At 31.1% G+C, this 14,612-nt stretch overlaps 1 non-coding gene across 1 annotated transcript; it reads left to right on the plus strand.

Annotated features, from left to right (window-relative positions):
• The first annotated feature begins 12,029 nt into the window (after positions 1-12,029).
• TRNAA-CGC lies at positions 12,030-12,102 on the plus strand. Its single transcript has one exon. It is a non-coding gene; the product is annotated as a tRNA-Ala (tRNA).
• Positions 12,103-14,612: the final 2,510 nt, after the last annotated feature.

Consider the following 14,612-nt stretch of genomic DNA (forward strand, 5'->3'; position numbering starts at 1 on the left):
AACTAAATTAATATAAAATAATGCTGTAAAATTAAAATAAGATTGAGAAAACACCACCACATTAAATATAAAATAAACTTAAATTATAAGACGGTGTTGTTCAAACTTATCCAAACAAAAAAAAAAAATAGTGTTTGGGATAGAATTACAAAAAAAAAAAAGTACAAAAAAACTCAAACACAAAGACAAACTAACGCTGCATAACAACCCCATCTGTGAGTGCACAATCTTTGAAGGCTCCCTCATACGAACCCATCCAAAATAATCACACCTGTGACCGCATCTCCTGACTTTAAACTGCTAGTCTAAACATGGTTTTGTCATCAAAGCTTTAGAGTTTAATCTATCTTTACAAAAATATTTTTCTCTTAATTTATAATTAGTCATAAAAAGAAATAATTAGATACAAATTTGGTCTAGAATTCAAAACTTTCAAATCTTACTGTTTCTTAACCAGATTCAAATCCACATTCTTGAACTCCTAGTACCTTAAATAAAATTGGTCTCCTCTAATAAAATAGGAATTTCTCTTAAGATCATTAATACAATTATGCTTTATCTTAAACACGCCAAACATGAAACTAAAGTGCGTTCAATTTAACTCCATTTTATTGCCATCTTGAATGATGTTTAGGGTATATTCTTGATTTACTTTAAAGTTCTTGTGACATGACAGTTCATATTCGTTAAACTTTCTGCAAAATCACAAGTTAAAAAACAACGACGATGAACCTAAGTCTATTAGTCATTTCAAAGACAATTTCTCTCTCCATCTTATCGATAATAATAGTTCAACTAAATCCATATTATGCAAAGAAACAAGTTTACAACTCATAAAAACAACTACCTAAATTATCTCCTATAAATTTGAAAACATAAGTTGTAGTTATAATTACACAAAAAATTCCCTAAATCCATGAATTTGTGTCCAATTAATTAATCCTAAAGATTGTAACTAGCATATAGTAATTGAAGCTCCACATGAAGTAATTTAAAGTTTTCCAAAGTTTATCTCATCTTTAATGAAGCATGAATTGCACGGAAGTTCATGAAATACTTATAGACTTCAACTCTGAGTACTATTAATGCAATTATGTTTCATATGAGTTTGTCATAAATGAAACTAAGGTGCATTCAATACAACTTTATTTTCTTGTCATATGAGACAAAATAGAAAAATTAAATCAAGCAAACTGATGAACTAAACCGAATCAATCCAACCCAAATTGATTAGTTTGTTTCTTTTGTTGGGTTGTTGGGTTGTTTGATAACCCTTTTATATTATAACAATTCAACTTTTCATGAGAGAAAAATATATTTAAGTAGATGTTAAAAATATTGGGTGTTCAAGAAAAGACATTTAGTTTAGTGGTATGATTCTCACTTGTGGTGCAAGAGGAGGTTTTGAGTTCGATTCTTGAAATGCCCCTATGTCTAATTCTTTTCTTATCGAAGGACTTATTCTCCAAGACACATTCTAATCAACCTAACTTCATATTCAACATTTTATACTTACCATCATGCTCTTAATACAACATCCCATCCCAAGGCTTTATTCTCCAAGACACATTCTACCTCTGAGGACCTCACGTGTTTCCTGCAATACGAAAAAATACAAACTTAATACCTAGGCCTAAGGCTTCATACATACGTTTCAAGTGGTATAACAAGTTCTGGGAGTGAGAGGTCTCGAGTTTGATTCTCAAAATGCTCCTTCAAGAGATTGTAGTACGAATTTTGGGGACGTAGCTCAGATAGTAGAGCGCTCACTTCTAATGTGGAAAGTTATGGGGCTGATAGCTTGCATCTCCAAAATGAATCGATCACTAAATATATTATTTCTTTTTAATTTTTTCTTATTTACGACATAATGAGTCGGGATAGTTTTTCATGTCACTATTATTAAAAATTACTTCTTTTCAATTTTTCCTTATTCATGACATGTTGAGTAGTGATATTTGTTCATTTTCACTATTATTGATGATGGAAAATTTAGGGTTTTGTGATGCAAGAATTGTGGGGATGTAGCTTCGCTTAACATGCGAGAGTTGCGGCTTAGCATACGAGAGGTATGGGGATCGATACCTCGCATCTCCAAAAGAAACAATTTATTANGCATGGACTCTAGTGGCAATGCTGCTTCAACTCTGTGATAGATCATGTGAAGTTAACGTGACAATAATAATAGGTTCTAAAGCACAAAAATATGTGGATAAATTTCATATATTGAAGTGCGGAAAACGTAATACATCCGGGCAACTAAAAATGATAGATCCACTATAAGGGCATTTGGTTTAGTGGTATGATTTTTTCCTTTTTTACAAATTAGGTGGAATGAACAAACAAAAATAATGAGTTTAAAATTACCCAACAAAATATCAATTTTCAAATGGAATGGAGACATAAGACTATTCCAAAAAAGAAAAGGAGAAGAGAAAAATATTAAATACATTTTCAACTAATGCATTTGGTTGAGAGATATTATCGTCAATATAAGAAAAATATAGCATTAACGAATTTTCATGGACACGTGGATCCTTACCATACTAAAATGACAGTTTTTATTGTTATCAAACCAATAACAATTCATACGAGCTAAATCTTCCAATTGAAAATTATGCCAGAGAAAGAACTTGAATTTATTTTTATATCTATCAATATCTTTGCTACTTTTATCTAAAACTTGATCACGAGTTTTTCTTATTTGCATTGTAAAATTATGTATTTCTATGGATATCATTTCTATTTCTAGAATTGAAACAAATTAGAATTTTGAACTCTCACGACTTCTTGGTGATAGGAAATTTTCCCGAAGCAAATCATAATGATTTTTGGTTCTCTTTTCATTCATTTTTTGATTTATTGCAATGGATTTACTAAAACTCTTTTTGTAAGGATAGTCTTTTTCTTGATATCTTTGATTAATTTAGTACTTATTTTTATGAACTAATAAAATACCTATGGTTTGATATTTAATAATTTGTCCATCATTTTGTATAACGAACATGTTCAATAATAAATATTTATTTTTTAATAATTCATTATTAACTTGAAACTCCTTGGGAACTATTAGAATCTCCAAATTCATTTCTCATCTTTAAATACAAGATACACTAATTTTCATGAGAACAACTTAGTATAATCCATGGTTTGAATTTTCATTTTTATTCAAATTTAAAATAAAGAATTTGATTGGTATAATCCATGGATTACTCAAAACAAAAGTTCTAGATTAATCTAGAACAACATAGTATTTCTTCCTTAGTTCTCATCCAATCAAAAAAAATTATTTTTTTTATTGTTCAATGGGTTGAATTCTTAATTTATTGTGAGATAATTAAAATCTTCCTTATAAATTTTTTGAATGAGTTCAAAATTATTACCCTAAGTTTAGTATTTTGATTAGAGATTCTTCTTTCTTATTCTTAATCAAATTTTTGAGTGGGCTTGACTTAGTTGAATCATGATTTATGTTGTCTTTCATTTTCTTTTCGTTTGTTTGAAAAAATATATCGATCAATTCCGATTCTTTCTTTTTCTATTTATTGTTTTCTTTTGTTTTTCAATGTTGGTTTAAGAACCTCCTATAAAGTCTGAAGTAGGAGCAACAATACAGAATAAGAATCGAGAAAGGTCGATCCCCCAATCGAAGGTAATGAGCGTTTAGATTATGGGTCTCCTACTCTCAGATTTCTTCCAAATTCGAGTGAAATCCTCCCCCATTTCTCTTCAAACATATTCCTACAGTTTCTCAACAAGATTACCCAAAGGAATGCTTCCATAAAAGACCACGAAGAAAAATAACCTCGAGAGCGTGCTGAATTGAAGGAAATAAGTTTCGAAATTAAATTGGGGATAAGAGTCGAATTCCTCTCTACGATCTCTTTTCCTTCAAATTAAGGATTCCTCTAGCTTCGAAGGAAGAAGTTGAGTAAACTTGATGAAGGAATCGAGAGCTGAAACGTCATAGAACAAACTACCCACGAGATCGAAAATCTGGCATTTCGAGTGAGTTGCATACCGAGAACGATTTCTAGGAGTTAAGGTTCTACACTCAAAGAGGTTCCTAAAAAAAACGCTGTAAATGAAGAAATAGGGCCTTGAAACCCCTAGAATCGGCTACCCAATAAGAAATCGTTTGTTTTATCTCCAACGATAAATCAGATTTTGGATGAACTTTGGAAGCGAATATCTTAGGCTACGATCCATGAGAAGGTATCAAATAAATCCCTAGCCCTTTCTTGTAACATCCATCTTTAAGTTTCACGAAGAAATCAAGGAAAAAAACGCTGTAAATGGGCTGTACAAGCCGAGTTTCAGATGGCGGCGATGCGAAAAATGCACATCTTCTTCCAATTTAGAGGAAGAAAGCGATGATACGGACAGTTCAACTGAATTGTCCAAGTCAACTCAAAATTTGATCTTTTCTCTGGTTTTCTCAATTTTAACCCCATTCCAGACCGATTCTCATAAAAAACATTATGGTTTCATAAACTAGACACAATAAGGAGTATGTGGAAGGAAATTTGAAGTAATTCGGATACTGGAAGCTCAAGAATGGAGGTCCCAAACGTCGACGACGAGGCAAGTAGCCCCCTTGGACTCTTTGTTAAGAAATACTTGTAGAAATCGCTTGGATTTTTATATGAACCCTAAACCAAGTATGAATTAAGGATATATGAAAGTAAAATCCAAATAACTGTGAGTTAAGACCCTGAACCAATCAAATAGCTCGAGGTTTAAATAACGTTAAAATAACCCACTATATGAGTTCGCCTATCAAATTTTAATACTGAGCATATTATAGCATGTTGAGGTTAGATATGAAATTTGGGGGTCATTGGATAAGGATAAGGAGGTAAACCAAGAAACGGTGTAAAATGACCATAATGCCCCTATATTATTTCAATATTCACTCTAGAAACAAGGGTTAAAAACTATATTATTTCAAACCCTCCATTGTTGCTTCTACTTTGCATGAAAATGCTTCCACTAAATCATGTTACTAACTAGTTGGTTTGGGTTCGATTCAATTCTTGGGTCCACTAGATTGAAACGACCCAGCTCAATTAAACTCTTGATAATATAAAAATCATAAGTTTCTTAAATTACATTAACTTAAACCCCTAATTTTTTTTTTTTAGAATGTTTAGGTTTGTGTCTAGTTAATCTCTAAATGCTTAAAAGTATCTAATAAGACTTCTTCTCAAATGAGTGATTTGATATATCATAGAGGACAAAATATTTATTTGTTTCAAATATCTTAGGTTGACCATTCTTGTCAAAGTATTTTGAATATTATCATTGTGAATTACTAATGCCGATTGAATTTCATTAATAACAATATCCCATAACTCGGGTAAAGATGACATCAAAATTAATACTTTAATTTCATCTTCAAAATTTATTTCCACTTAACTCAGTTGACTTATAATCATAATAGTCACCGTTACACAAATATTTACAAACTTAAAAGGTAAAATTATAAGGAGTACCAGAGAAAAGTGCTTAAAATAGTTTCAAAATATAGAAAAAAAAAGATAATAGGGATGGGTCAAAGTCAACATTTATTTTCTAGTTAGCATGGTAGGGTCAAAACTTATTTATTTCTTTGAAATGTTCGAGTTTACCATTTACATGTTTTCATTTTTCTACTTTTTTTTACCTGCATTTAGAAATGAAGCAAAATTAGTCTGGTTGTCACGCTTAGACCTATTATCCTTCCACCAATAGGAGCAAAAGGCAACGTTACTATGTGAAACTAGTTTCACGTCATTAATTCAACAATAAGGGTGTTAGCATGCATTTAGAAATGAACCCATATTTAAAAAATTTAGATAAAATAGAAAAGAATTGTTATCTCAAAGATAATGATACTATGTGAAACTAGCCTCAAGATGCTTCCTTAACTCTTAGGGGCGGTAAACCAACGGTTCCTTCATCCAAGACCCATGGCCCAACTCCCAACATGGAAGGGATAATCTGGAGAATCATTCCAAGAACCCTAACGGATGGGTTACAAACTCACATTATCAAGCTCGACAACAAACAATGTTGCCGACAAACTTATGAAGACTACATGAAATTACGAATATATTAATGTAGGATTTTTTAATTTACCGATTTTTAAAATGTTAAATTATGTAAAATTACCGGCAAATAAGAATATTTTAGAGAGCTCTTCCTTTTTTTTTTTAAGATTTTGATATTTAAGAAAAGAGAAAATGAATAAAAATAGGAGACATTTTATAGATTTAAGAATGAAATAAGGGTATTTAAAAAGCTAAAAAAACAAGGAGATGAAATTTAATGATATTATTGGGTCATAGGTTGAAGAAGAGGAGTGAGTGAAAATAAAAAGCCAAGTCACTCATAGTTAGAACCTTATTTTAGATGTTAAAGGGCACTAGTTTTGAAAGTTCATGAATATTTTAGGTACTAATGGTTTTGTCAATATAGGAATGCAACTTATATTAATATTCATACTAAAAAATTACTTTTTTATGTTTATGTCACCAGCCATTTCCGAAGCAAGTTAAAAGAGGTTGAACACAAAGTAAAATGTTTTCTCGAAATAAAAAAAGAATTAAAATATAATAAACATATATATTTACATTATATTCAAAATAGAGTTTATAGGTTCATAGTACAAAATAAGGGAAAGGTTAAAAAAAATCATTTTAAAACATCAAAAATAGTTTTGGTGGGGTTGTTGGTCTAGGGAAACTACTCTTAGTTACATAAAAAAATATGGAAAACATGAGTGAGTACCTAATTGTAAGTTTTTAACCATGTTCATAGTGGGTGCTTGGATCTCGGTGGTCGGAAGCAAATCGAACGAAGTGTCTGTCCAAAATAAAAGGGCGTTTTTAACCATGTTCATAGTGGGTGCTTGGATCTCGGTGGTCGGGAGCAAATCGAACAAACTGTCTGTCCAAAATAAAACGGCCCAACCAAATTCGAACTGGTGACCTCTTGATCTACAATCAAATGCTCTACCAATGAGTTATGAACCCATTTTACATGATTTTAACCTTAGTGACCCCTTTTACAGAGTGTCAGTCCAAAAGTGTAAAAAGTGTCTATCCAAAATAGAAAGGCCCAACAAAGTTCAAATGGGTGACCGGTCAAATTCTCTACCACTGAGCCATGGATACATTTTGTAGGATTTTAACCTTAGTGACCCCTTAGACATAATGTCGGTCCAAAAAGTGTAACAAATTTCTATCCAAGATAGAATGGCCCAACTAGGTTCGAATTGGTGACCTCTTGATCTGCAGTCAAATGCTCTAACATTGAGCTATGGACCCATTTTGTATGATCTCAACCTTAGTGACCCCTTATACACATTATCGGTCCAAAAGTGACCTTACCGAATTGGCTATGGACCAATTTTGTATAAATTGGTGGATTACCTATCGGAAATTAAACATAGGTCGTTAGATTCAAAGTCGAAAGTGCTAACCACTACACCATAGAACCACTTGTTAAACTTTATTTTGGCAGCGATTTTGATAAGCGCCAACAATGCTAGATTTTGCAAAGCTAGAGGTCGTAGTATCCTTGCAAACTTTCACAAAGAAAGCTAACTTAACAAATTGATTTCAACAAGGAGCAGATTAAAAGGATAAATAACTCTTAGATTGAACTTCGAATCTATGATTGTCACTCTTAGATTCCAAGACGAGTCACTCAAGAATTAGCTTGATCATAACTAATCTAATGAATAAATTTTAACACCAAACCTAAAACAAGGTTTGAAAGAAACATAACACTCAAATAGTTTCAAACACAAAGTTTTTGTATTCCACAATGTTTTCAAACATGAATATTACATAATGTAGTTCATCTCCAAACTACCCAAAGTTATTAAATACAAATTGAAGAAAATAAAACATAGCATAAATAATCTTAAATGTAATTCAACTCCAAAAGATAAAAAGTCCTCCAATTACATTCCAATGTCAAGTGATATTTTATTGCCACTCAATTCTTTTCTTGATTTATTGTAATTGAACTATGACAAATACGCTAGATTTATTTTAAATTTCCTTTAAAATTGTTGTGCACGAAGTACAATGGAAATAATATATATATTTTTTTTTTACTGTTTTTGTAATTTGTATGGTATTATTAGAGGCTTTTGAATGAAATATGATAATTGATTCCCTGTCCTCTTTGACCATTTTAGATACCTCCATATCCGATATTTGATGCGTCACGTTTCACTATGAGATCTGCCCTTGGGTCAATAAGACTTAAGTAGAGAGTTTATTTGACTAATGATTTGATTTTTTTGGGTTGTAGAGATATCCTTTACAAATCAAGACTTTGTATTATTTTCAAGACACTCATCAAGACATTTGTAAATATGCCTGATATCTTGAAGGATTTAGGACACATAATTGAGAGAACCTAAATTTTTTTTGAAGTTGGCTTTTCTAGGCTACGTCATCACGAAAGTTTGAGACAAACTCAATGGACCATTGAATGGGTTTTATAAGGCTCAAATAAATTTAAAATCCAAGAAAGCGGATCTGAGTTTGATATTATTTGATTTTGGGTATGGACACAACTAGCTGATTTCTTTTGATTGCATTAATGAATGTATGTAGATGTTTAAAGTGTTCATCTTAATGGTTTTAGAAAATATCAACACATCATCAATATAAACTATTGAGATTTTTTGAAAGGATTGAAAATATCATTCATAATCATCTGAAATTCGGATGGAGTGTTTTTTAGCCTAAATCGCATGACGTTCCTCTTATATTTTCTAAACTGGACATTAAATGCTATTTTATATTTGTCCTTTTAGGAAATTAGAATTTTTCGAAATCCCAATTTCATATCGAATTTTATAAAAACATTCGACTCTAAATTCTTTTTATCAAATCATTTTTTATTTGGATTGGATATCTTATTTATTCTAAAACCTTATTCAAAGGTTTGTAGTTAATTACCAGTATCAGAATTTCTTGTTTCTTTTCAACATGTTGTTAACCTAAAATGTCAGACACGACCACATGCTCTTTGAAGACCTTATCAGCTTCCTCTACAATATATCACCTAAAATTTCAAAGTATTTAGTGTTTGATTCTTTTTTACTTAACCCTAGGGTTCTATTTACGACTCTTTATCTTAAGAAAAAATCTATATAATTTAATATCCGGTTGCTCTGATACGAATCTGTCACAACTCAAATTTCAAGGGTTCAAAACTCAAATAGAAACTAAAATTGAAAGTTAAAACGAATAAAAATAAAACTAAATTAATATAAAATAATGCTGTAAAATTAAAATAAGATTGAGAAAACACCACCACATTAAATATAAAATAAACTTAAATTATAAGACGGTGTTGTTCAAACTTATCCAAACAAAAAAAAAAAATAGTGTTTGGGATAGAATTACAAAAAAAAAAAAAGTACAAAAAAACTCAAACACAAAGACAAACTAACGCTGCATAACAACCCCATCTGTGAGTGCACAATCTTTGAAGGCTCCCTCATACGAACCCATCCAAAATAATCACACCTGTGACCGCATCTCCTGACTTTAAACTGCTAGTCTAAACATGGTTTTGTCATCAAAGCTTTAGAGTTTAATCTATCTTTACAAAAATATTTTTCTCTTAATTTATAATTAGTCATAAAAATAAATAATTAGATACAAATTTGGTCTAGAATTCAAAACCTTCAAATCTTACTGTTTCTTAACCAGATTCAAATCCACATTCTTGAACTCCTAGTACCTTAAATAAAATTGGTCTCCTCTAATAAAATAGGAATTTCTCTTAAGATCATTAATACAATTATGCTTTATCTTAAACACGCCAAACATGAAACTAAAGTGCGTTCAATTTAACTCCATTTTATTGCCATCTTGAATGATGTTTAGGGTATATTCTTGATTTACTTTAAAGTTCTTGTGACATGACAGTTCATATTCGTTAAACTTTCTGCAAAATCACAAGTTAAAAAACAACGACGATGAACCTAAGTCTATTAGTCATTTCAAAGAAAATTTCTTTCTCCATCTTATCGATAATAATAGTTCAACTAAATCCATATTATGCAAAGAAACAAGTTTACGACTCATAAAAACAACTACCTAAATTATGTCCTAAAAATTTGAAAACATAAGTTGTAGTTGATAATTACACAAAAAATTCCCTAAATTCATGAATTTGTGTCCAATTAATTAATCGTAAAGATTGTAACTAGCATATAGTAATTGAAGCTCCACATGAAGTAATTTAAAGTTCCCCAAATTTTATCTCATCTTTAATAAAGCATGAATTGCACGAAAGTTTATGAAATGCTTATAGACTCCAACTTTGAGTACTATTAATGCAATTATGTTTCATATGAGTTTGTCATAAATGAAACTAAGGTGCATTCAATACAACTTTATTTTCTTGTCATATGAGACAAAATAGAAAAATTAAATCAAACAAACTGATGAACTAAACCGAATCAATCCAACCCAAATTGATTAGTTTGTTTCTTTTGTTGGGTTGTTGGGTTGTTTGATAACCCTTTTATATTATAACAATTCAACTTTTCATGAGAGAAAAATATATTTAAGTAGATGTTAAAAATATTGGGTGTTCAAGAAAAGACATTTAGTTTAGTGGTATGATTCTCACTTGTGGTGCAAGAGGAGGTTTTGAGTTCAATTCTTGAAATGCCCCTATGTCTAATTCTTTTCTTATCGAAGGACTTATTCTCCCATCCCATCCCAAGGCTTTATTCTCCAAGACACATTCTAATCAACCTAACTTCATATTCAACATTTTATACTTACCATCATGCTCTTAATACAACATCCCATCCCAAGGCTTTATTCTCCAAGACACATTCTACCTCTGAGGACCTCACGTGTTTCCTGCAATACGAAAAAATACAAACTTAATACCTAGGCCTAAGGCTTCATACATACGTTTCAAGTGGTATAACAAGCTCTGGGAGTGAGAGGTCTTGAGTTTGATTCTCAAAATGCTCCTTCAAGAGATTGTAGTACGAATTTTGGGGACGTAGCTCAGATAGTAGAGCGCTCACTTCTAATGTGGAAAGTTATGGGGCTGATAGCTTGCATCTCCAAAATGAATCGATCACTAAATATATTATTTCTTTTGAATTTTTTCTTATTTACGACATAATGAGCCGGGATAGTTTTTCATGTCACTATTATTAAAAATTACTTCTTTTCAATTTTTCCTTATTCATGACATGTTGAGTAGTGATATTTGTTCATTTTCACTATTATTGATGATGGAAAATTTAGGGTTTTGTGATGCAAGAATTATGGGGATGTAGCTTCGCTTAACATGCGAGAGTTGCGGCTTAGCATACGAGAGGTATGGGGATCGATACCTCGCATCTCCAAAAGAAACAATTTATTATTAATATTTTATTTCTATTCAATATTTCCTTATTTATGACATAATATGCATATATACTTTTTCATTTTCACAATTATTGATGAAGGGACGTTTAGGGTTTTTTTTATGTAAGAATCGTAGGGATGTAGTTCGAATGGTAGAGCATTCATTTTCCATGTGAAAAGTATGGGGATCAATACCTTGCATCTTCAATTGAATCGATTATTAAATATATTATTTCTTTTCAATTTTTTCTTATTTAGGACATAATGAGCTGGGATAGTTTTTCATTTTCACTATTACTGATGACGAGATGCATTTTTCACTATTACTGACGACGAGATGCATAGGACTTTGTGACGTAAGAATTGTGAGGATATAACTTAGATGGTAGAGCGCTTGCTTTGCATGCAAGAGGTATGGGGATCGATACCCTTTATCTTTAGATTTATTATTAAGGGGATATCTTGCATCTCCAAAAGAAACTATTTGTTATTAATATTTTATTTCTATTCGCTCATTTAGCATGCGAGAGGTAAGCGCTCTCGCATGCTAAACTATTTGTTATTAATATTTTGATATTTTTTTATTTTCACTATTATTGATGATGGGACATTAATCGGGTTTTATGATATAAGAATCATGGGGATGTAGCTCAGATGGTAGAGCGCTTGCTTCGCGTGTGAGAGGTACGGGGATCGATACCCCGCATCTCCAAAAATTAGACTATTTATTATTAAATATATTGTTTCTTTTCAATTTTTCCTTATTCATGACCTGTTGTGTAGCAATATTTCTTCATTTTCACTATTATTGATGACGAAAAATTTAGGGTTTTGTGGTGCAAAAATTGTGGGGATGCAGCTCAAATGGTAGAGGGCTTGCTTAGCATGCGAGAGGTACGGGGATCGATACCCCGCATCTCCAAAAGAAAGAAATGATTTTTTTAAGTATGAGTTAATTTAACATGTTATGTATAAGGTGGGTACGAGAGAAAAAGAAAAGATACTTATATAAGGAGGACTTACTTCTTCACAATTGCAATATCTGACCAAGAGGTACGGGGATCGATATCCCGCATCTCCAAAAGAGAGAAATGATTTTTTTAAGTATGAGTTAATTTAACCTGTTATGTATAAGGTGGGTAGGAGAGAAAAGAAAAGATACTTATATAAGGAGGACTTCTTCACCTCTTCACAATTGCAATATCTGACCAATGAATATAATGGTGATTTATAGCTTCTATCACAATAATATAAAATTTGGGAACAAAGCCTATATGAGACTGAAAAGACCGTTCACCACCCGCTTGTAAAATAAATTATATCTACCAACAGCTTGCACTTCTTCATCGTTGACACCCTTAATTGGAACTAGATTTTAAGGCAAATCTTCTCCACAACTCACTTTGGAACACTTTTATAGATAGTTTCAACAAACATACTTTGCTCGTGAATACTTTGGAGTTCGATATTTATAGTTGTGGAGAACGCTATTCAAATTGATATGGTCGAATCTTACGACAAAGTCTAATTGAGCCTCCCTCTATTAGGAGATAGCTTCGAATCATATAAATAAGTTTATATGTTTGTATACTTAAAAAAAAAACTTAAGGTACGTTTCACTCTCAAAATATATTCAAAGTCAAGGGTATGATACGAAATGTTGGATTATAAATTTGTAAGGTATCCATTGTATTAACAAGTATTCAGTACATGCCCAACACGTTTCAGATTAGTGAAACTAAGTTATTCTCATGCTTTCTTTACACCTATTTAAAGTAGTTTGAAAACTAGCACGTCAAATATTATAATTGACTAACTACAACTTCAATTTTGTCCGTTAAGGATGGATGGTTTTGACCAAAGAGAAATAAAATCCTACATTTAATACATAGTTGCAAAGATGGACATGAGAATGAGTTATTCTCATATTGAAAGAGATTTAACTGTAAGTTATATCTCATATCCTCTCTTTACCAATTATTTAGTTTTATTTAGTATGTTTCATAAAGATATGTCTATCAATAGCAAAAATAAATAAATTAATTAATAAATAGAATAGATTAAATTACCCAAAAGTAATGGCTAACATAATTTAAAAAAAAAATCATAAAAGGAAGAATGGATTAAATTGGCTCATTGCTAACATAATTAAAAAAAAAACACAAACAACCAAAAATCAAGATTTGGAAAGTGTTAAACAGTTTTGATATATAGAAATTTCAAGACTTTACTACTGCAATATTCCAATGAAATCTAACACTAGAGCATCATAAAATTTAGAGAAATGATTGAAATGGTGAATGGGTCCTTGACGATAGTCGACCGTTATACTCTGGTTTTGGATGTAAGTGATGATTATCGGCAATATGAGTTGTGTCATTACCACACCGTTATCAAGAGGAAGTAAAGTATAGTAGAATAGATCAAGCGATCCATTTGTTAAGAGTACTGTAAGAGGCACACAAGCAATATTTTAAGTTACTTTTAAGATTAAAGATAATAAAGTAATTAGTGCGAGTTCTTTTTATGCATCTTATTTTGATCTAGCACATAAATGCTTCCTAATTATTTTATTTATTTTTTTATGAATTAGGTTATGAAGATCATTTGAATTATAAACGCTTTAATTCAAACAATATTTAATAACTAATCGTTTTAATATTTATACTCAAATATACTAACAAGTACTAGTAACACTAGTCTCAATGACTTAAAGAATACAACTATTATCTCGAACTATAAAGAATTTAATTCCAACCTATTCTAATGGACAAACGCTTTATTAGACTATTGTAAGATTTCACTTCCTCAATTTAAGTAGCGTTCAACTACAACTATAAATATCAAATTCTTAAGTATTCATGAACAAAATCGGCCTAACAATGTCTCTTGGAACAATTTACCAAAGGTGTTAGAATGAGCAGTGTGGAAGGGTTGCCTTTAGATGTTTTAGTACCAATTAAAGATGTCAATATCCTAGTAGTGCAAAATGCAGAAAGGTTCGTAATTGAAAAGAATAACAAGAATAGTGAACATCGTGTCATCTACAAGCGTGTGGTGAACGGTCTAGTTAGTATGACTAGAGAACATCGTCCTTGCAGAATTTATATTATTGTGATAGAAGTTATAAATAACGATGATATTCCTTGGTCTTTTATTACAAAGGTGCAGAATTTTCTTTTTGTGCATGTGATATATCCATCGCCACCTACTTATAAGCTC

Source organism: Cucurbita maxima, unplaced genomic scaffold (genome assembly GCF_002738345.1).
Source record: "Cucurbita maxima cultivar Rimu unplaced genomic scaffold, Cmax_1.0 Cma_Scf00210, whole genome shotgun sequence".
NCBI classification, from domain to species: Eukaryota; Viridiplantae; Streptophyta; class Magnoliopsida; order Cucurbitales; family Cucurbitaceae; genus Cucurbita; species Cucurbita maxima.